Source organism: Podarcis gaigeae, assembly GCF_964106915.1.
Source record: "Podarcis gaigeae genome assembly, chromosome: 1".
NCBI lineage: Eukaryota > Metazoa > Chordata > Lepidosauria > Squamata > Lacertidae > Podarcis > Podarcis gaigeae.
In genome coordinates this window covers 51,531,504-51,555,223 of record NC_139678.1, presented here as the reverse complement: position 1 = coordinate 51,555,223, position 23,720 = coordinate 51,531,504, and the positions used below count along the sequence as shown (strand labels likewise).

The window sequence follows — 23,720 nt, the reverse complement described above, 5'->3', positions numbered from 1 at the left end:
GATGTGAGCAGCAAAAGGCTATTGGGACAACAAAACTTATCAGTGACAGAAGTAAAGTGAAGGGTAGGTTGCGGCAAGCAGGAACAATGGTTAGTGAATAGGTTGTAAGGGGTGCGTTGCACAATTGCTGAAAAAGTAGGTCTCTGAATAGCTACTGTAGCTCAGTTCTTCTTTTTAATATTCTTTGAAGAGTGTGTGTCTGAAAACATTAGACAGACTTATGCCAGAGATATGTCATTGGCTGAGGCTTCTCCTGGGCGCATATTTTCAAGCACATAAACGCCCTCTAGATGTTACAGAGAAGAAGTGATGAAGCAACACAGGGCACCAGCTTTTGCTGTAACACGCAAAGGAACAACCTGTCAGGGAGTGAAGTGGGAAGAGCACTGCCTTTATTTTGTCACACACAGTGCTCCTGAGAGAGTTTATTCACACTTGCTGCTGTAATCCTGTTGGTTGTGGCTATACCAGGGCTTGTGAACATTCAGAGGATATCAGGGGTGCCAACTTGAATAAAATATTGGGGGGGCAAGGTAAGCCCTGCCCCACATAACTGATCATATGACGCAGTGTACACACACCATTTGAATGGCAATTCCCCTCAACCTTTTGGGGGGGGGCACTCCCTCAAATATTTTTGGGGGCAAAGACCCTTTAGCCCCTAGGAGTTGGCTCCTACAGAGGACATGCATTGGAGAGCTTCCTGCAGCCAGGGGGACTCCCAGGATAATGTTATTTGGCTAGCTTTTCAAAGTCTTCAGAGGCATAGAACATGTAATAACACTGCAGAAACCTAGCCTACACATTGCCAGAGCATGCATAATTATGGCAAGACTATATCTGTTGGGTGGGGGAAGGTTTTGTGGTTGGTTCGCCAACCTAAATTTGTGAAAGCTGTTTTGTGCCACAGATGCTATCTGAGCACCCAAAGTAAGGGTTGGTTATCTAACAGCACCCCAAAACTGTGTACTTGATCCTTAAGAGGAAGGAGGGTCCCATCCAGAACACATTGAATGCCACCTCCCTAGTCACATGAACAACCCTCCCCAAACAGCACCTCCATCTTATCTGAATGAAGCTCTGCTCATTATCCCTCAGCCAGCACACTCCAGTATATACACTCCAGTATCATGCAAGGAGGCAAAAGGGGGCTCAGAATGGGAAGAAGAAGGACCAAAAACACCAGGAGAGGGTTAAGTCCTGGAAGACAGAGGCTGGAGATCTCCGTCACCATTAAGCTTATTGACTCAGGTTGCCGATATTTACCCACAAGGCGCAATAAATTGTGCAACTGACTGGAAACACGCATCCTGCTGTGGCTCATCACATAAATCCCATTGCAGATATTAATTAGAATGGAGATTTATTTGTTTAATTACAACTAATGGTGGGACGGATTGGGATAAAATTGCATTGGGGAGTTTGGGGCTCATGGAAGCAGCGGCAGCGGCAGCATCTGGTTTGCTGGGTGCAGCAACTGAATTGCGCTCAGACTTCTCAGCCAAGCAGTGCTCCAGGTGGACTGCAAAGGAAAGTAGTGGCAGCCTCATGTCCCCCTTTGGGCTTCAGATTTGCTTTCCTTGCAAAGACATCAGCTCTTTGCCACTTCAAGAGCCAGCAAGCTAAACAAGACTGGAACATGTCAGAATGAAAGGCAGAGGTCCTTTCCACACTAGGGCTCTTAAGCACTGCTGAGGCCTTGCTCTTCTGCCATCAGCTAGAAGCAGAATTAAAACCATGGCTCCTTATGGCACTATATAACTCCTATATTCCTCACTGCTAGCCCACAGTGTATGTTCCCACAGCAAATGCAAAAGAAGATGGTGTGTGGATGGTCCAGGATTGCAGCCTTCCAGCAGGATCCTATGTATGTTGACTCAGATGTAAGTCTAGGGACACCTTCCAGAAAGACAGTATTTTGTGGGAGGGATTTAAGGGCATCCTGGTAAATGCAAGTTTATGCAATTCAATCAGATTAAAGGGCTCTCCAGAAAAGGAAACAAGATTTGTTGCTGTTAGGAAAGTGATGGGGAAATGCATTGAAAAGTGCGGAATGAAGGAAAAGTGGGAAGACATACAAATGTTCCACAAGCAAATTGGGATGAATGCAGGATAAAATGCTCGTTGTTGTATAACCTCCACACAAACGAATTGGAATGAGCACTCAGTCAAGACCAGATATAATCTAACATTCACGTAAGCTTTGTGCAAGCAAATTGGAATGAATGGCCAATAAATAGGTCATCTGAAGGAGCCCTGAGCTCTTACTGCACTGATGGAGCCAGGAATAGCATGACAAGATGAAACCTGAGCCAAAGCAGTTTATTTTAAATTATAGTTTAAAATCCTTTGCAAACCAAGCCACTCAGAGTGCATGTCTTCTCAGATGTCAGTCCTATTGAATTCAACAGGTCTTACTCCCAGTTAATTGTATATGATTTCAGTCTCACAATCCAATACAAATTACACAAAAATGCATAGAGCCTAATGCGTACACATTTGCTACAGTTTTAAACAATGTGAGAACCATCACTATATACAAGCTCACGGGATCAACTCTGCAGAATATTTCACATTCTGGAGACACGCTCTGGCCCAGCGCCTAGGATTTCCCTGTGAAATTCAAAGAGGGAATTAAACACACAAACATGCCACAGAATATGCATCTCAATTCAGCTGCACAGACTCGAGAGCTGGCACATCAGTTTGCGCTTAAGTTCACCTGCTGATTAAAAACCATCACTTTTGCCAACCTGAGGTCTTCCCACCACCCATCAGGCCCATCCACCTTCAGGTGCTCTGTGAAGCCAAGCATCTATTCCAAAACAGAAGTGAACAGAAGGCATTAAGCATGGCCAGTGGTCAGGAATGGTGGGAGTTGTAGCCCATCAGCATTTAGAAGGCCACAGGTTCCTTACCCCTCATTTAAGGAGGCCTCTTATCACAAGTTTCATGTGTCAGGCACAATAATTCAGTGAGCGCATCTGGTACCAGCAAGGAGCACTGGGATTCATAGTATCCTTGAATTGTTGAGTTGGAAGGGACCCCAAGGGTCATCTTGTCCAGCCCCCTGCAATGCAGGAATTCAGCCCACAGCTGTCCCTGCATGGGCTTGAACCACCAGCCTTCTGGTTAACAGCCAGACACATTGACCCATTACACTACAGGAGACACACAGTTTGTGATCCAAACAGACCAGCCACAAGTAGTATACCCGCTAACATCTTGAGTCCCCAAACCAGGACACAAAGTCTTCCCTCCCCCATGCTCCCACATGAGTCACATGACCGGTGCGAGATCACAGAGCCCCAAAGGCACACTGGTGGGGAGGCTGCCATGCCTTGCACAAGAAAATGGGATGTCCTGTTTTGACCCAGCATACTTGCAGGGTATGAAGTAGGATCAAAACAGCCCAAAAGAATGACTGCTGTGGGGTTGGGATGAAGCATATGGATCTTCCTTGAAGTACCTTTTCTCCAACTGTAATGAGCTTTGTGTGGGGCTGCCCTTGAAACTGGTTTGGAAGCTGCAACTTGTGCAACTGCGGCAGCAAGGCTGATTGTTGGTGCAGCCTATCAGGAACACATCGACACCCATTTTGAAAAGATTGCAGTGGCTTCCAAGCCCAGTTCTGATGCAGACTCATAAAGCCCTATACAACTCTGGACCTGGTTACTTGAAGGACCACCTGTTGCCATACAGACCTCCCTGCACCTTAAAATATGTTGGGAAGGCCCTTCTGGTGGTGCAGCAGCCATCTGAAATATACTACGTGATACGTGCGAAGGGTTTCTCAGCCATGGCACCTCAAGTATTGAATTCCCTGTCTTCTAACATATGGTTGGCACTAATTCTTATGTGGTGAAGATGCACTTACTTGCTCAATCATTATTTGGATAAGGATTCCTGTCCGGTGTCATTATTTAATTTTTTTGTGGTTTGGGAGTGATGTGATATATCTATTCCTCTTCTCTTCTTAATATATTTGTTGTATTTTAATTTTTTATGTAACCCACTTTGGGATTGCTATTCACAGTGAAGTTAATAACTGCTTTAAATAAAAAGGTAAACTCCCAGCTCAGTAATCTTTCATGCCAAATTTCTGTTCAAGATGGAGGGAGACTGCCAGGGAAGCATTTATTTTTTAAAAGCAGATTGATAGGAAACTAATCAGAAGAATCTGGGGCTGGTAAGGTAAAAGGTAAAGGACCCCTGGACGGTTAAGTCCAGTCAAAAGGCACCGAAAGCCTGAGGTGGTTGCCTCAGTCTGTTCAATGGCAGGGCCGGCAACCCAAGGTAGGATACTCTGGGCCGCAAATCCTAACTGATAGAGCTTCATCCGAGATAAGGTAGTGGGAGTCTTCTGCAAAAGTAGGTTCTAGGCCAGCCTGCTTCTCAGCAGGCAGAAAGACAGCACCAAGCTCTACTTCAGAAGAGTGATGAGCGTCTGGCGGAAAATGTCCTGCTGATAGCCCAAGAACAAAACACAAACAGGAAGAAATGACAGCTGCTCCTGTAGCTTTTCCATCATCTCTGTCAATAGCAGCCAACAGAGCCTGCAGTCCCAGGATTGATGTTTCTCCAGGGACTCTCCACTGCTTGGAAGGCACAATCAGGAAGAATAAAAGAATTGCTTGTGAAACCCAAAGGAGGCTTCAGATCCTTATCAAGAACAAGAAGGATATCAATCTGGTGCCAGCGCCAGTTAGTCAGACACAACCTGCCTGCTCAGCAGTCTGCCCAAGGAGCAGGCCAAGGGACATTCCCAAGCTTGTAAGGATCTCTACTTTTCATAGCACTGCTGCCATAGGTGGTAGCTCTTTCTAGTGAAACAGCAGGATTATCCCCCCCCCCCCCCCGGCTTGGTGGTCTCCCACTCATCCATTAACTTAGACCAGGGGTGGAGAATTTTGCAGCCAGCAGGTCAGATCCTCAGATCAGACCACCTGACCCCCATCAATCAGCCATCAATCACCTGACGATACTATTACATCAGGTGACATGTTTTCTTTTACTCACCAGCCTGAAATCAAATACTTTTTGTTACAACAGGCTATTGGGAACTGACTGTTTTTAATGAAAGGGCTGGTGCTATGCTGTTTTTATTGTGATTATTTGGTAAGATTTCATAGATTTTATATATGTATAGCGTTTTAATTCTATTGATGGTTAAATTTTTTTTCTAGTCATTTTCTCTGTTTTCAGCAGTTCTTATTTTTATCAGTAAGCCGCCTTGAGTCCTGTCAGGGGAAAAGGCAGATTATAAATAAATTATAATAAGTATAATAAACTGAAATTGCATCCCTGTGTTTAGCATCAGGGCAGCAGAAGTAAATTCAGTTTTACTTCAGTAGCATAGATGGTTCCGCAGTGGAACATGAGGAGAGGATGGACTGGTCTTATCTTTGCAGAAGCCATGATTGTTTTTCTTCAGCGAGACTTGTCCTTCTATATGTTTGGTAATTATATCTTTAATAATGCTGCCGACCAGTTTTTCTGGTACACATCCTTTGGTTATAAGATGACAACAGGATTCATTCTCCAACCATCTCCGGTTAAAAAGTTATACGGTTTGGTATCAAGAGCAACCAAGCACGCTTTAATTCCACAGCTGGCAAAATGGTGGGACAGGACTGGTGACTGCTTGAAGGACACTGTGTTAGACTGATAGGACCAATACCTTGATATTTCCAGTGAAATTCCTGTCGAGCCTGAAATTCCTTCCCTCTTTCCAATTTATCACGCTATATTTCTTGTAAATATCATCTGCTTCTAGAATGATTTGCCTCCCTGCCCTTTTTAGCATGGGCATGGAATTACGGCTCTTACAAGTATCAGGAGATCTTTCTAGGTTCCAAAAGTCATCAAGAAGTTTGAGTAATAGAAGCAGCTGGCTGAGCCAGTGGAAAAAGCACCTCCTTCTGAACCCCTGAACCCCTTGCTTTGCTGCACCACCTGGAATTCTTTCAACATCTTTCATTCGTGAAAGAAATCCCTAAACTAGCACAGTTGGTGAGTCAGGCGCAAAGGCATCTGGTGGGCTGACAAAAATCAGCCCAGATGCTTCTGATCGTTGCTCTTCCTTCTGCAACTCTGCCATCGCAGAGACAGGCAAACAAGGTGTCTCTTGTTTTGTCATGTGCTCAGCAGTTTCATAGACACAAAATTCTGCCAGGATTGCCCTGCAGACTGCGAGGTGAGGCTCCTTCCCTGGGGAGATGACAGATGCAGCCGTCTAAAGCGATGTTATACACCACAAGGCTTTGTCGCGGCTGGAAATGTAAGCAGCATGCTTCGGAATAGAATGAAAGAGTGCTTATTTCTCCATAAAGGATGCATCTGGAGAGGCTACTTGATCCAGAGCTGTTGCTAGAGGTGCAGGCAGCAGCTTCACCTTCCTCTGTCCCTACTCCAGAAAAATATCCTGCAGATGCCCCTGATACCAGTCCCATTATCTTTGTATTTATTTGGAGAGAAAAAAAGCAGCTGTGGAAGAGAAGGTCTTGACATATGCACGGGAAATAAAGGGTTAAACAGCCCCCCATCCTCCCCTCACTAGTGCTTTGAACAGGAACTGCAACTGCTTTCCCTGATGAAAGAGACCCCTTAAGGGAAAGAATCATGGGACTTTTTGGGGGGGAGTATCTCATAGCAAATAGTTCCACCTTTCCATACAACCAGCTCTGGTTAGCAGGGCATAAATTTAGCCCTACCCCTAAGGGATTATATTCTTGTACTGTGTAAATGCTTGGAAATGCCTAGGATTTTCACTAGAGGGCATGTAGGTCATTCAGAACCAATATTGTTGGCCTGCCAAGCGATTATATTCCCTTCTGGGGTGTGATTTTCCAGTGCAGCAAGGAGAACTTATCATCTGTTGTTTAATTACGCTAATATTTGATTAGTGCTATCATCTGCCTATGACCTATTCAATGCACAAACCAGGCACTTACATCAATATTGTTCTCACCCTTTGCAGATGCTGCACATGTCGCTGGAAAATTGATATGACTGCAGAACAAATGTGTTTTAGCACCTTTTCTATATAGAGCCTCCTGCCCCATTTCTGGGTCTAGGCCTCCTGCTTCCAGACACAGCCACTTTTTGTGGGGGTCAGGCATGGTACAGCCACAGGGGACAACTTCACATGGCCAGTGCTTTTTTTCTAAAAAAAAAATGTTTAGGGGTACTTTCATTTTGACTCAAGAAAATCACCATTTTAAAGTTCAAATCAGGGAAAATAAATGCAACAAATGGACAAAAGTACAAAGATTCACAAAATGTTGAGGGGTATGTGTCCCCCTGCATCCTCCCAGGAATAAAGCACTGCACGTGGCTGTCTGTTATACAGTGGTACCTCAGGTTACATACGCTTCAGGTTACATACGCTTCAGGTTACAGACTCCGCTAACCCAGAAATAGTGCTTCAGGTTAAGAACTTTGCTTCAGGATGAGAACAGAAATCGTGCTCTGGCGGCATGGTGGCAGCAGCAGGCCCCATTAGCTAAAGTGGTGCTTCAGGTTAAGAACAATTTCAGGTTAAGTACGGACCTGCAGAACGAATTAAGTACTTAACCTGAGGTACCACTGTATGCTATTTGTGCCTGACTCTTCTTCATTTACAAAATGCAGCCATGGAGACTACAATCTAAAGCACAGGATCTGGGTGGAATGAAGTGTTGGTGACTTTCGGAAGCCGGTTGGTAGTTCACTGCATCTAAACCAGAGTGATGTATCAACAGAGTAAGTGGAGCCCCAGCAGAGTCTTCAGAGATTTCCTGCTCCCAGCAAAACAGCTTCTTCCAGAGTTCCCAGTTAAGGGGGGAAATTCCTCTCCCACATAGTTCAAAGTAACAAAGTGTTTATTGTCTCCAGACACAAGACAATGCTAAACACTACTATCTACAACAGTAGTTCCCAATTAGCTAAGTACTGTGGACCGCCTGTTTTCCAAAAGCCAAGCCATGGATCCTCTACTTTTGAATATATATATATATATAGTAGTTTTGAATATATATATATAGTAGTTTTTGTTATGAAATGGTACCATTTGCAGACCCCACCGGAGCACCAGTTGGGAACCACTGATTTACTATATACAGTTCTTCTGGTCTTTGAAGTAAAGATACATGTGTACAGAAAGACCAACTATCACAATGCTAGCTAATGTTGATGTTTAAAACCCACAGCCTCTTCCCCTAACTTACACAGATTCAAAGTCAGATCCTGACAGCATGACAGGACATGCAACAGGAGAGGACCTAATGAAAGGAAATGCCCCAGAGAATTGTCAGCGACTGGCTGAATGAAGAGGAGTGGAGGGAGGCACCAGCTGAGGAACCCCCAAGGGAAACCCCAGAGGAGGGAGGCTCAGGGCCAGGGTTTTGGTGGTGGGAGAAGACTGCAAGGAGAGGCTGGCTGCTGAAGGAGGACACCAGCACTGACAAGACTATTATACCCATCTCCACACGTAGGCCTATTTCCTGAACCAATGAGAGGGTGAATGACTCAGCAAGTCAACCTTAACCTCTCTGGTGTTGCTATGGTAACCCAAGCACCTGGCACCCTTATCTCAGAACATCTGGATGTGAGGGATGTGCTCTTCAAGACATGAGACCAAGCACCGTGCAATTCAACTCATTGTTCACATTCCGCTAACATGGAGGAGGAATGTCTTAACCCTTTTCTCTTTCAGTGGGGCACAGTTTCTACTAAAAACTTCTCACATCCGCATGCTGTCTCTCCCCACTTTTGTCTCTCTCCACCTTCATATGTGAGAAATGATACCAGGCGCTATGTGGGAAAAGGGCATTCTGGAGGGCAATCTTAGTGAGAAAACATCTGGAGAAGATATTGTTAAGAAGCCACTCTACCCTCTTGAATCTTCTGATTTAGGCGAGAGCAGACTTGTGGGATCTACTTTGTTTCTTAGTAGAATCCAGAGAGCCAGGAACCAGAGTCAGGTGCAGAAGATGGACACATAGAATTAAACAATTCTGAAAGTGCCCAAACTGAATGGAGCTCAGAGAAATCCATTCCTTTTGACACCACTTGAAAAGACACAAACAACACTTTCTTCATGCAAGAAGTGTAATGGAATGGGGGGGGCATTTAATTGTTGTCATCATTCAATATTTAGGACTGTGAAATTTTTGCCGCTCTACTTCAAATCACCCAGAGATCTATGATAAATCCCAATCCACCTTTTGGTCACCTCAAAGTCTACAGCAGTATTTTTTTTTAAGAACAGAGCACATTCTGCATTCAACTAAGCGCCATTTATAGTATGCCCCTTTTACTGTACTCAGTCCGGATCATACAGCCCCAGTTTTGACATGTTAAATGGAAACTTGTTGAAATCCAAAGCACCCTAAGGCAGGTTTGTCTGAACAGAAAAACACATGAGAGAATGCTACATGGCTTTTCTTTTTTTCCTTTTTTGCCCCCTCTTGTCATTTCCCTGCTCAAAATCACCCTCCTAAACTTATTTTTCACTTCCAGAGATAAAGAAATGGGGATCCCATATCCTTTTCCCTTGCATGTGAAAAAAGCAGCTTGGGGAGGGTAATTTTGAACTGGAAGAGGACTGAAGGGGAATGGGTTAAGCAATCTCTGTGCAAACAAATCAGAGTGAGCATGTCCTATATTTGCTTTTTCTAGTCAGAGGCAGCCTGTTTCAGCCTGTTTGTGTTTAATTTTTATTATTATTATTATAATTATTATTATTATTATTTAAAAACCATACAGAAAAGAATTGGAATACTTTAGTTTATGTGTCATTTGAGCCTTTGCAGAAATCCTCGGCCATATCAAAGCAGCTTTCAGTATATGCAGGAGAATAATCTGCTTCTCTAAAATGCAAAAACATGGAGCATGTTGCCGTAATTTTGAGGGGCTGCATGTACTGTGTGGTTACCTCAGGCATGTGCAGTCTGGAAAAGAGCTTTCTCCAGATCAACACTGTGCCACAGACAGTTGCCTCAGAGGATTGGTTGTTAGTCAAACTCCTCAGCCTGCCTGTTTAAAACTCTGCCAGCTGATCTCCATCTGGATGCAGGCTGTGAGCCATCGGCAGGTAATTACTAAAGCAAGCAGGGCTGTGTTAATTGGAACTGCTGCAGCCAAGGATGCGATCTCAGTTAGTCTTGGCTCCATGGCAGCTAGTATGGGAGAAACGAATCCATAGGGATTCAGATTCAATTTTCCACTGTCTTGCTGCTCCAGAAATAAAGTCAAGCAGGACCAGTAGGATTCTAGGAAGAGACAAAGCTCTACAGAGATACTGCAGCTCGGGGGATGCTGGGGTTTTCTGTGTGCTACTATCGCCTGCAGATGACAGTGGCGGTAAGGAACAAACTAACACACCAGCCACCCTTAAATTGTCTCTTTCCAACCATCCAGCAGCAGTCAGTCATGCTATAAACGGATCGACTTAGTGGTTATTTTGCATTTTGCGAGTAAGCAGCACTGGACAGGGGCTGAGACATTCAATGCTCTGGCTAAGGAGATCTCAAAGGGCATCTCAAGTTTCTCTTATCACTGTGCATTTTGGCAACCATCTATTCTGAAACAAAGCCAAAAGTGGCTGGAGGAGTGATTTGGCCTGGTTTCCAAATTTCTCCCTGGAGAAGAACAATCTGATAACCTTCAAAGATTACTCTAGTTGTCTCATCCTGTAGACGCCCTGCCCACCTGAAATTGTAACTGAGATTATAATCACCACCATGATCCCTGTACTGCACACACACACAAAGGGAGCCCCAGCTGCAGATCATAGTAGTGGCTGAGCAGACCATTGCAGTGGGATGGAGAAGAGGCACTTGCAGAAGCGGACAGAACAGAAATAATCTTTCTTCTCACTGATGCTCTTAAAGGTGCAAGAGCTCCACCTGGTGAAGAAAAGAAATCTGTAAACCTTTGGTTTGGTTTTTTTCCTCCTCCTCCTCCTCCTGCTGCTGTTCCCAGGTTTACTGCCCCAGTCGGTAAACCCCATGCTGGAGAATTCAAAGCACAAGCAGAGCTGCTCCAGCTGCTGGGGAGGAACCCAGAGCTATGACTGCAGCAGCATGTTGGCTGAAAACCAAATTGGTAGAAATGAACTAGGTTTGCTGCTCCATTTCTAAATGCATGCAAATACTCACACATGTACAAAAATAAAACCCCTCCATGCAAAGTACATAACTTTTTAGAGCAGGGATGGTGAACTTGTGGCCCTCTGGGCATCATGGAATTCTGACTCCCATTAGTCCCTATTTCTGTTTTACAAGGGACGTGGGGGGTGCTGTGGTCTAAACCACAGAGCCTAGGGCTTGCCGATCAGAAGGTAGGCGGTTCGAATCCCCGCGATGGGGTGAGCTCCCGTTGCTCGGTCCCTGCTCCTGCCAACCTAGCAGTTCAAAAGCACGTCAAAGTGCAAGTAGATAAATAGGTACTGCTCCGGTGGAAAGGTAAACAGCGTTTCCATGTGCTGCTCCGGTTTGTCAGAAGTGGCTTAGTCATGCTGGCCACATGACCCAGAAGCTGTCTGTGGACAAACGCCGGCTCCTTCGGCCAATAAAGCGAGATGAGCGTCGCTACCCCAGAGTTGTCCACGACTGGGCTTAAAGGTCCGGGGTCCCTTTACCGTTTATGCAAATACACAAGAATTCTGAGTTGTTCAGTGCAACACTAACTCGGGTAGCACAGGAGTAAGTATCAGAATTGCCATCAGTGGGAGAAGATGCGGAAAGGCTGGGGAGATTACATGGCCCTTTCACTTTCCTGCTGTTTTTACATCAGTCCAGCAGGGGTTTGCTGAGCAAAGAAGAGTTCAAGTACCCCATCACCACCCACCACAACTGCTGGCTATGTGTCCTATTTTACAGGGAGCAGTCCTCTATTTGAAGGGTTGTCTGGTCCAGGTTTGGTTTAAATAAAAAGAGCCAGAGGAAGGGAAGGTGAAACTGCTTATCAGCCAATAGCCCCTGGACCACAGACTGAGCAGGCATCCAGGTCAACTGGTCACAGGTCTTCCACACTATGGCCAAGAGTTCCATTTAAATTAAATGTTTGTTTGTTTGAAAGCATTTCTAAACTGCTTGATATTTGAAAAAAATCTCTGAAGGGTTGTTAAAAAAACACCAGCAATAAAAGAGTATCGTTAAAATACAACATAAAACCCAGCAAAGCGCTATTCGATTAAAAATAGGAATACAGTCATAACAGCATCCAGTCTTCTGGGTCAGGGAAAGCCTGAGCAAAAAAGAAACTTACTTTACAAGACATCAAGTGGTGGATGATGCTTTGTGTATGGCAAAAGGAAGGGCATTCCATGATGCAGGGACAATGGCAGAATATGCCCGTTCTTGGGTCATTGTCCTAATATGAGACATATATAAATGTTACATCACAGGGCAATGAGATCTCAAATTTTCACCTCTACATATAACTTTGCACGTCCAAATGCTATGCAGATCTGTGACCCACATTTTCCAAAACAAAGAAATGCAGGAGGTCAGTCTGTAAGTGCCCCAACCTTCACCACAGCAGCAGCAGCAGCAGCAGCTCCTCATTCTGGGGGCAAGGGGCTTCCTTCTCATTTTCCTCCTCAGTTTGTCCAATGGGATTATAGGCTTCTTCCATCCACTGGCAACTGGTGGTGGTGGAAGCAAGGAGGGCAGATGACCATAAAGATTACTGTGGGGAGTGGTGGGGAAGTAAAGAGCAGAAAAAGCAGGAATCTTTCATCCCTTAAAATAGATTAAAGGGTTAAACTAGGTTACAGTAGTTATACAGCTGGCACCGACCCATATGTGCTTTAGGCATCAGCTGAAGAGGCACCGTTTCCTTCCTGAATTTGCTGGATATTAATGCCTGACTGTGGTTGTTGCTTTCATTTTTATGGAGAATGATGTGATATATAATAAAACAGAAGGGAGAAATATATGCTGCATTTTAACTTTTGATATAACCCTCTCTGGGTCTGTTCTTGGGGAAAAAGAGCAGGCAATAAATATTTTAAATAAATGAAGTGCTGCTCCCAGGCACTTTCCTGAGGTGAAGTGTATTGTGGGGCTGCTCTCAGAGAAAAAAGGCAGCTCTGTATCAGGTAGTTCTTAATGTCTAATATGTTATTATGTTTTTATATGCACTGGAAGCCACCTAGAGTGGGTGGGGTATAAATAATAAAATTATTATTATTATTATTATTATTATTATTATTATTATTATTAGGTGGGAGGGAGGTTTTTGCAGTTGAAACCTAAGGATTCACATACAAGTTAACCACAAGTTGTATTAAAGGGAAAGGGACCCGTGGCAGTTAAGTCCAGTCATGAACGACTCTGGGTTTGCAGCGCTCATCTCACTTTACAGGCCGAGGGAGCCGGCGTTTGTCCGCTTCCACAGATGATCAAATAAAGCCATTAAAAGTAGTTTTTAAAACATACAATTACCTCCAAAAATGCAATCACAAAATATAGATTGGGTTCAGACATAACACTAAGACTTGGTTTCATAAAGCACGGTTTAGAATTATGTATCAAAGGCCAAAGGCTGCAAAGTGACAATCTGGCAATGCTGACAATATTAGTGGGGCTTTTATGAGACCAGAAGGCACATGTCCCCAGCTTGCAGTCAACCAGAAAGCATCAAACAGCTTTCTGTCCTAAGGAGATAGTATTTGTGCTTCGCTATTGCCTGTTTTCCCTGCCTGAGACACTCCAAGCTCAGGACTTCTTTTGAAAGGACACAGGGCTTTGGCCATCTGTGGCGCCTTGTGGAAGGCTGATCACAGCTGGCTGGAGGAGACCAAAGAGACGAAGGAGACGTTGCATACATAGACTCCTTTGAGCTCTTCCCAGAAGCTGTTCAATGAACTGTAGAGAAATTGCTTAATTGAGGCATTTACAATAAGTGTTGCAGAAAAATGCCTACTGTTACTATTATGGGGCATGAGGACAAAGAGGTGAGCTTGGGCATAAGCTGCAAGGGGGCATGAAATCTCTGGGCTCTCAGTGAAAGCACACAGTTTCATATATAATACTTATCATCAGCTCTTACATGGATTTCTCAGTGATGGGTGAACTCCCCTCAGCTTGCCTCCAATAATCCCTTCTTTTCTCTCTTTGCTTTCCTGGAAAAGGCTTTAAAACTTCATTTAAAAAAAGAAAGCTTTTGGAAGGGAGGAAATTGGTAAAACCAAAATGGGGAAAGCAGGTGCCCCTCCTCTGCCACTGCACCTGAGGACTTTCTAACCATGCTTTGAGCATGTTTTAATGGAGAAGTATGGTAAATATAAACAAACTTTAAAAAAAAATGTAATAAGGCCCAAGTTAGAGAGCACAAGAAGTTTCTGTCTTTGCCACCACCTTTCGTTTTAGGTGCCATCCAATTATAGGCGCACTAAAATCCCAGATTTATCCATTGATTTCTATCAACAGCTCTCACCTGCGAATGGAGGATGGGGAGGAGGGAATACTGACACCAGAAATAATCGTACGTCGTGTGTAAAGGGGAATAGTAGTTAATTTACTGATATTGATCATACTTATATACACCTGAACAGGAAATGCTCTCAGACTTTTCAGGGAGGTTTTTTAATGTGAAACTAGTATTTTTGTCATCTTTTTTTTTAACATCTTTGTCCACTGGTGCTTTTAATAATTGGAGTGATATCCAAATATTTCACACTCTGAGTAAACCCATCAAAATAAATTAAAGTTACTAAGACTACTGATGCAATAAGACTACTCCAAATGCAGCTAATGTTAGATATACTGCTTGGGTTTTTATGACAGGGGTGGGAAACCCACAGCCCACAAGTCAAGTGGGACCCACCAGGCTCACCAGGTGTACTCAGAAAATGGGTAATTATAGCTTTTATACATTTGTATTACACACATGTTCTAATTATGAAATCCATATTTCTTATTTAGGTGGTCTATAAATATTTCTAATAATAAACAAGAACCCAAAGGTATAGGGCGGTATATAAATTCAATCAATCAATAAATCACTAACTCACTCACTGCTGAGGGCAACCACAACTGTGAGGTCTGACAAGATTGTGATGCATCTCCAGCTATTGCCATTGCCTACAGTCTACCTGTGCCATCACAAAAGTGCATGGCAGCTGGGTGGATATAAAGGGGTGCCTTTTCATCTTCCCCGACAAAACACAGTGAGCAACACCTGTGACATTCTGCATTGTCCTGTCTATCTCCACGTGGAGGCGGTGAATTGGCAGACAGACAGAGCCGATCATCTGGCTGTGGGGTGCTTTGGAGCAAGAATAAGGCAACTTTACTTGCTGACAGGGATCACAGCTTGGTTGGAAATTGGCTAATATCTAGTCATGAACCTGGCAAAAGCTGGCAGATGTTGGTGGGTGGAAACCGGTGGAGTTTGCTTCCAGAAGCCAGTGGATACCAGCAGGCTAAAAGCAGGCTGATATTTGTGGATGTAAGCTAGTTGGGATTCACCTTCAGAAGCTGCTCAACAGAAACCGGTGGATATTTGTGGGTTGGAGCCAGGGCATGAATGCAAATGAATGGCAAGTGAAAGATAAGTCCATTGGCATCCTTCACAGATGTCAGCTGGAGTATGCTTTTGCGTGTGAATGAGAGGTTGTGAATGTGCTCACGGTGAACGATGTGTGCATGTGCATGAATGTGAGGTGTGAAAGACAACTCGTGGATACACATGAACAGATGAAACCTGTGGAAGCTGGCAAGCTGACATTAGTGGGTGAAGTTGCCAGGCAGAAGACAGTGAAGCTGCCTGGATGATGCTATTGGATGGTAGCCATCTCCTTCATTGTCTCTGTTATTTTCCGTCCAGGGATGTCTGAAGTCAGTGGAGTTTTTGAAAGATCACACATTCAAGCAGCAAAGAGGACTGTAAGGCTGTCTGAAGTGGGTGAGGCTTTTTCAAGACCCTTCACCCCCTGTGAAAGCAATGAACTGTAGAATTTAAGTACAAGTCAGCTTGTATTTCTAAATGTATGTTTTTCTGAATACACCTATCTGTAGTATCCAGTCTATCTTCTTCTTCGATGGCAGGTAAAATACCTGAGTTTATGGTGTGACCCTCATATCAATACACATTAAAACATTTTTAATAACAAAACAAATGTTGCTGATGTGCCCCATAATTGTCAGAACAAGGTTGTGCTGATGCCTCCTCAGCTGTTGCCATTAGCTACTGACTGTTATAGATAGTGGTTTAATTTCCTGAAATGGGAATGTTTGCTTATGTTGAATTGCTGTGTATTTTTAGCAAGGGGTCTTTCCTTTGGCAGTGGCCAATCTCATGTGATTGGCTGACTGTGAGTTACATGAGACAGGCATCCATTCTGTTGTGACTGTTATACAAGTAACTGTTGTTTTTAACTGTTTTCATTTCATGTGTGTGTGTGTGTGTGTGTGTGTGTGTGAGAGAGAGAGAGAGAGAGAGAGAGAGAGAGAGAGAGAGAGAATGGCTGCTGAGAAAGGTTTCTCTGAATGCTGCTGAGGACGGTGTGTGCTGATGTGACCTGTCTGGGGTGAAGCAGACAGCAGAAGATCCCTAAATGTTAACAGGGAGGAAACAGGTGCTCTCTATAACGAACAAAGTGAATAAGCATGAGATTGCAGATATGGTCTTCTCAGTTATATGCTTATGAAAGCTGCCTATGCTATGCTGAGGAAAAAACTAGCTCAGTATTGCCACAGCGGCAGAGTAAGCCAATCAGGCGCCTGGGCCGGCACGCGTGCCTTGCGCCCAGGGGCAGGGCCAGCCATGGCAGGACACTCCGCGGGGCCTCCAAGGCGTCTGCTTGCCTCCTCCCACTACAGGTGAGGGGGAGGCGGTGGGCGGATTGTTTGGGGCAGCGCGGAGCCTGCAGGCACCCAAGACACTGTGTCACTCCCAGGAGACACACATGGCTCAGGTACGCCGCAGGCCCCGTGGTGAGTGCTGCCCGGCATTTTGTCACACACCCCCAGTGCTGACACCCGGGGCGACCCGCCCCCACCGCACCACCTTCCTCTGCCCCTGTATTGCCAACACGTGCTTTTGCCAACATGGCACCTGCAGGTGCCATAGTGTCCACAATCTCCTGCCAAGTTGCCCCCCCCAGCCCCCTCCCCCCAGCTGAAGTCTAAGCTTGAAGAAACTGCCTCATTTATTAGGCTGTATGTGTACAGTACTGAAATTTTGTTTGTTTGTTGAAGTGTAATATTATATAGAATGAGAGGTGGGGAGAGATAGGAATGGAGGGGGTAGTTTGCTTTCGGTTAAAAATGTTTACATAGATGACCCTCAGGGTCCCTTCCAACTCTACAGTTCTATGAATCTAACATTAAAATCTTTTATCAACCATAATGGCCTTTGAAGAACACCCTAGAGAATAGCCTGTGGGTTGTTGCCATTAGCATAGGTGCTCTACCTACATCTCAGCACCACTTTACTCCTGCTGGAACCAAGCTATATATAAAAACTTGTGTATAAATATTCTTTGACATTTGATAAATTACAGTGACTGAGAACTGGCGTAGTTTCATACAGTGATCAGGATAATAGCATGCTAACCCCATGAGAAAATCTGAATATACAGGAATAGGTATCTATGGGTGCCTCCAGACTGCTACAGGACAGCTTCAAGTGCGTACCAGAAATTTAGGTATGCACAATTAAAGTGGGTTAAATTACTCTGTCACCCCAGGACAACAAATCCACTTTAAAGAAAAGAAAAGAAAAGAAATAGGCTTTTTGCAGTTAGGAAAGTGACGGGAGATGCACTGAAAAGTGTGGAACAAACAAATGATTAATGAGCACATGTGTTGACACAGTACAAGCAAATCAGAATGAATGTTCATTGTCACACAACCTCTCCACAAACAAACCAGATTGAATGTTCAATAAAGAGCAGATATAAACTAATCTCCACATAAGCTTTGTGCAAGCAGATCAGGATGAATGCTCAATAAACAGGTCACCTAGAGGAGCCCTGAACTAGATGGTAGTCCTGTCAGATTAAATCCTAATGTTATTAGAGCAAGAAATGTTCTTTTCATGAGACAGCGGCCTTATGGTTCATGGGGGAAGAGGCTGTGGAGCTATCTATTTTTTGAGATGCCACCACCACTACTCAGATCTCTGATGCTCTTCTCAGGGACCTTAATTTGGGGGCTGCAACCCAACACAGAACCCAAGCCAAGGTTTGAGAAGGGCCTGGTTGTTATGGTAACAAGAACTCTCAACATCAAGCAAGGAAAGAAGTGCCTCTTTAAAGAAGCAGGTTGCCATGGCAACTAGCATCTTCAAAGACCAGTTTATTTTTTGGAGAAAAAATATTCCCAAAGGTTTCTCTGATAAAGGAAAACCCAATACATGAAAGAGTGCTGAGCCACTATGAGATTTGAGAAAACCACTGTCCAGGCCAGCAGGCTAGATCTGGAAGCTGAAAGTGACATACCAAAGGAAGGAAGGAAGACCAAAGGTTCGTTAAGAATAAAACCGGAAGGCTGTTGCACAATATGCTATTAAATAAATGATGAAGAGGCAGTGCAGTCTGCATTGCTTTCCATGAACTTTTGATCACAAGGGGGGCTGTCACCACCACCACCACATGACAGCTCTTTAGTGCTGCTACAGCTTGGCTACTTGTACCTGAAATATGGTAAGAAGATGTAATGTAGCTGTGCAATTTTGGGTTGATGGCCTGTTTCCCCCCTTATACCCAAAGTGCTTGGCTGCCAAACACACCATCTGTCTCTGCTACATTCTGCTGCAAGTGAATTCAGAGGCAGGACACAGAGAAGTTAATTCTGGCATAACAGAATTAACACCTTAACATTTGGAAAAGAGAGCTGCACTGCTTTCTTTGGTGATCCAGAAGGAAGAGGAGAAAGAAGGAAGGAGGTACATAAATTGCTGCGACTGTGGCAGGCCGGTCAAGAACTTGTCTGAGGCCCAGGGTGGGAGTCTGGTTAGAATAAAGTTATAAACTTAAACAAAAAAGCAGCCGGTCCCTGGCAGGGAACCCCAGCCAGCTTAGCTCCAAGGCCCAGGACAAGGGTTTCTCCCCTCTCTGCACAGGCCTGGACTGTGGCATTGCTAAGTTGCTTGAAACACAATTATGTGGCATTCTCTGTGTGTTGTGAGAGTGTGTACAGACCCAAAGGCAATGCTAAAGAGTAGTCAGTCCAAGTGATCAAATAGTGGTCCAGGTCCAACACAATGAGCAAGGTCCAAGGTCAATCCATAAGATCAGGTTCCCACCTCTGCAGAAGATCCAGGACTGGAATACCTGGAGCCAATCCCAAAGTCGCCACCCAGTAGACTTCCCAAAGCAGTCAAGCCGTGGTCCATCAATGGAGAAAGCTGAGCAGACTTGCTTCACTTTTATCCTTCCCAATCCTGATTGATGCACCCGAATTTGCTCCAGCTGAGCAGCTGTGCCTCTCCACTTGACGAAACATGTGATCCTCAGCTGGCCTGAGCCTAATCCCACTGAGTAACCACATCCTCCTCACCACTGTTATTTTTCTAGAAAAAGAGGTGCCAGAACTCACCATGCATGCCTCCCTTGTTCTCTTATAATAGCAATGGCACCCACCTGAGAGGTGCCAGAACTGAGTTCGGCTGGGGGGGAAAGGCCTGCTTGTCCTGGTATATACCAATTGCAGCTGCAACTCTCGCTGGGATCTTCCTCTCCTTCCTCTGTGTCATGCCAGTTCATGACATTGTGGGAAGCAGTTTCTCATTGGTTTGACCACCATCTTGCTGTTGGCATCCATGTGCCTCAGGAGACAATGGAGAGGTGTGCCTCTGGGGGTGAAGTTAAACTGTTGGAAGGTTACAGCGCCTGCTGCAGCTGTAGGGACTGATATGGGAGAGACATGTTTTGTTGCAGCTGGGGCAGATGAAAGGTGTCCTGAAATTCTCTGTTTGTGGGAAGCAGCTTCTCATTGGTTTAGATACCATCTACACACAACCCCCACCCCTCAACTTTGCAAGGATATACAGGCGGCTCTCAACTTATGCAGGAGTTACGTTCCAAGGGTAAGACATAGAGCCAAAACCACATACTGTATAGTTAAAACACATTGGATTCATCGGTGGGTGGGATTGCTGGAATATTTTTTCCAAGATCCCTGCCCACTTTCTGCCCCTATATATATATATGCCAAGCATGTAAAGCTGAGTGTGCACAAGTTAAATGTGTGTAAGTTGCAAGTTACCTAAAACTGTCCAAACTGTGTGGGGAGGTACTTTGCGCTAGCAGCTTTTCTCTACGTAGTTGTTTCAAGTGGCTTCATACACTGCAGAAATCATGTGAATCTGCTTTAGAATGGAGATGCTCCCCACCCACTGCCTCACCTGTTACTTTGTTCCAGAAATAAAACAAGATGAGTTGTTCTGGTGATTGGTATCAGATGTGTATATAACACATTCATCTTCCCCCCCCCCCTTCATTTATTTAGTCATTGCAAAGGAGGAGTTTTGAGTATTCATGGAGTAATTCAGCATTGACATTGGGATGTACTTTGACAAGAAATTCAGTCCGTTCCTGGAACTGACAGAGGCCAAAACAAGGATGGCGTCCAAGTAGCAAATGGAACATCTGTGCCCACATCTGGGGTATAGTGGCATCTCCTCTTCTCCTTCAGAGAGATCAGCCTGATGCAATCTGGGCCAAGAAGATTTGGCCTAAGCTAATAAATCTCCAGCTGTCAGGAAATTCCAATCAAGTTCCCAGTGGCTTATTCCAGTTGGTAGGTATTACATTTATTCTAGGCATGGCACAAGCCAGATTGGTGGGAATGAAACAAAGGAGGACTTGGCTGCATGCTTTCACAGGCCTCAACGGGGAAAACTCTGGTATAATATTTACTACTGCAGCCTTGATGCCAAACTGAAGTGGGAAACAAGCAAATGTTAATGTCATGCAACTCTTATTACAATAGCACTCAGAATGGCTGCTGTCCTATGTGTTAATTTTCTGCTGGTGTTTCTCTGTCCATTTACTCACTCACAGAGCATTTTAGTTTCTACTATCATTATATATCCCCTTTATAGAAAACATTAGTTTCTATAACTAATAGGTTTTCATCACTTTGCCTGTTGATGTAATCACAGATATCTGTGCCCAACTTCAAAACACCCTCTGAAGTTTCATTGACATTTTCCACTGCAACAGCTTCATTTGTTCTGTTTTGACACCCCAGGCTGTTGTAAATACATCTGCATTCTCTGTTGTTTCATCCACTATTGGCTCACAACTCGGTTCTCTTTTGTTCTTCCCAGCTGCATCATCCGACTAAAGCATATCGGAATTTGCAGTCTCATATGTGGCTCAGTTATTTTTGCACTTTTACAGACTCGGGTTTTATGCAAATCATAGATTGGAGGGTTGTGGGGGACCCCAAGAGTCATCTAATCCAAAGTCCTGCAATGTGGGGATCACAGCTAAAAATCTTTGAGCCTTTGTCATAATTATTCTTCTGTGCCTGTATATGTTCTTTTACAAACTGAGGCTGTAGTAATAGTGCTGGGACAGAGTGTACAGTTCTCAAACATCTATCCTTTGAGTGCTGTGCAAGTTAATCCTGAATCTCCTATAAGTGCAGTTTGCAATCCATTAACTTGTGGATCAAGTAGTTGTGGATCCTTTAAGTTGCGGGTCCTATTCTTCTATACCCCAGGGAGCAGAGGGGAGGTACACCATCACTTCAGGTGTGGACGTTGATACTATGGTGCCCTGAGCCAGGCCAAAATTTGGCGCCCTCTCGTCACGCCAGGCTTTAGGAATGAGGTGTGGGGCTCTGGCAGGGTCCTAGAGCCCTCTTACCTCCTTCCCAAAGCTGGGCAAGTGCTAACTAGGTTTTAGGAAGGACTCTAGGACCCTCTCAGAGCCCTCATACCCCATTCCTGTAGCTGGGAAAATGCTTATCTGGCACCTTCTCCACTCAGCGTCCAGTTTGGGGGTAACAGTCACTCTGCCCTAAAACCACCTCTGATCACTTCCATGCTCAGCCTGAAAGGAGAGGGAGAAACATACCACTCAGAAAATCCCTGAATGGCTCTAAAATGACAGCTGCACTCCCCGTATCCCTGCTTACCACTCCTGGGATGTGCTGCCAAAGACGCTCACATATGGTGGGAGCTGGTGAATTCAGGTTAATGGGATACTAGGGTAGCTGTGTGCCATAGTTTACAGAGGACAGTCCTCTATTTCGAAGGTGTCCTCTGTTTGAAGGGATTTCTGCCCCAAGTCTAGTTTAAGAATAAAGAAATAGAAGAGGCCTTGGAACTGTCCAACAATCAGCACCTGGACAGCACACTGAGCAGGAACATCAGTCACCTGATCACAGACTTCCTCACTACTGTGAGATGCATTGTACTTCTTTTTAAATTATAGCAGCTATTTCTAAACTAGCACCTATACTTACAAATTAGCCTGTGCAAATCAGCATCCTCTTTTCAGGTGAAGGGTGCTCTCTTTTGGGGGACACGCTCCAAGTGCACCTCCCTGCATCACACCAGGCATAGGCAGCAACTACTATCAGTTCCCAGGCACTCCTCCAGGCAGGAGTTCAAGTCCTCTTATGCACATGCAGGCACCATTTTGGAGCATACCACCAAAGGGAAAGAGTGGATCTGGACCACAAGCCCATGTTTCTTCCTACTTTGGAAGCACCCATTGTCTGCCTTGTTCCTGGACTTTTTCTCCTTTCCCCAGAAGGTGGGTTGGCTATGACAGAATCTTGATTTGCTGGCTCAACTTCAACTGCCTGGATGAGAATAAGAATAGTTGTTGTTGCTAGCTCTTTGAGAAGATCCTATGCCCTGGCTTTAGCCTAGTCATATCCTCTTGGGGTTTGCGTTTGAATGCTGAAGAAAGTAAGGATGACTTAGGAGAGAAAGATCTCGTTTATGAAAAGGCTTAAATTAAACTACACAAGCATATATGTCTGCCTGAAGAAGTTGCCTCAGACGCTGAGACGCAGGCTAAAAGCACTGTGTCATCCAAACAACTTGCATGGCTAAGCTCCATGTTGGGCACTCCATCCCCCTCTGTGAGGACAAGTAGCCTGCTTCATTCCAGGGTTCTTACAAGAGATCAGTTCTCATGCAAATGTTCAATGAGTCACAGAGAAGCTCTGAAGTACAAAGAAGCGCTCTTGTCATAATCCAGAAGCAGACCTTATCTCTCTCTCTCTCTGAGGTTAGCGCAACAAAGGAAAAGAGAGAGAGAGATGGCCTGAAGTGAGGCAAAGCCTGCCTCCAACTCCCAAGGAGCCTCTGCAATGCTACTGCAAGGGCAGGAGGAATTACAGCGGCACTTTCCACTCCCATTAACTCCCTTAAATGGCCTCGTGTAATAACACCAGGGCAATCCATAAGATTCAATTATGTTTATCAGGCAATTAGGCTCACAAAGGCCCTGTTAGTGCGGAATTAACACTTGGCGCCTTCGCACCAGGGGACACATAGGTTGGGACAAGAGGAGAGGCTAGGCAAGGGAAGGATGCCTCCGGTGGAATGAGGGGGCTCTCTGTCGCAGTTGGAACCAAACACCAAAGGATAACTTAACTAAAAATAAGTTTCAGACCATGGGCATAGCCAGGATTTTTGTTTGGGGGGGGAGCCTTTTGTTGTGGGGAGAGGCCTTTTGTTAGGGGGGACAGAAACTCAGTTTGTTATGTAGCCGGTATTTTTATTGATTTGGGGGTCAGCTGTCCCTCCTTGCCCCT

General features: G+C 44.7%; 3 long non-coding RNA genes across 3 annotated transcripts; 2 read left to right on the top strand and 1 right to left on the bottom strand.

Annotated features, from left to right (window-relative positions):
* Positions 1 to 9,421: 9,421 nt before the first annotated feature.
* On the bottom strand, positions 9,422 to 15,122 carry LOC310851322. The gene is made up of 2 exons (XR_014567709.1): positions 15,001 to 15,122; positions 9,422 to 10,889 (listed from the first exon to the last, which is right to left on the bottom strand). It is a non-coding gene; the product is annotated as an uncharacterized lncRNA (long non-coding RNA).
* Positions 15,123 to 15,420: 298 nt separating this feature from the next.
* On the top strand, positions 15,421 to 16,012 carry LOC310851328. Its single transcript, XR_014567711.1, has 2 exons — positions 15,421 to 15,487; positions 15,820 to 16,012. It is a non-coding gene; the product is annotated as an uncharacterized lncRNA (long non-coding RNA).
* Positions 16,013 to 17,755: 1,743 nt separating this feature from the next.
* LOC310852454 lies at positions 17,756 to 20,704 on the top strand. Its single transcript, XR_014568104.1, has 2 exons — positions 17,756 to 18,460; positions 20,448 to 20,704. It is a non-coding gene; the product is annotated as an uncharacterized lncRNA (long non-coding RNA).
* The last annotated feature ends 3,016 nt before the right edge of the window (positions 20,705 to 23,720 follow it).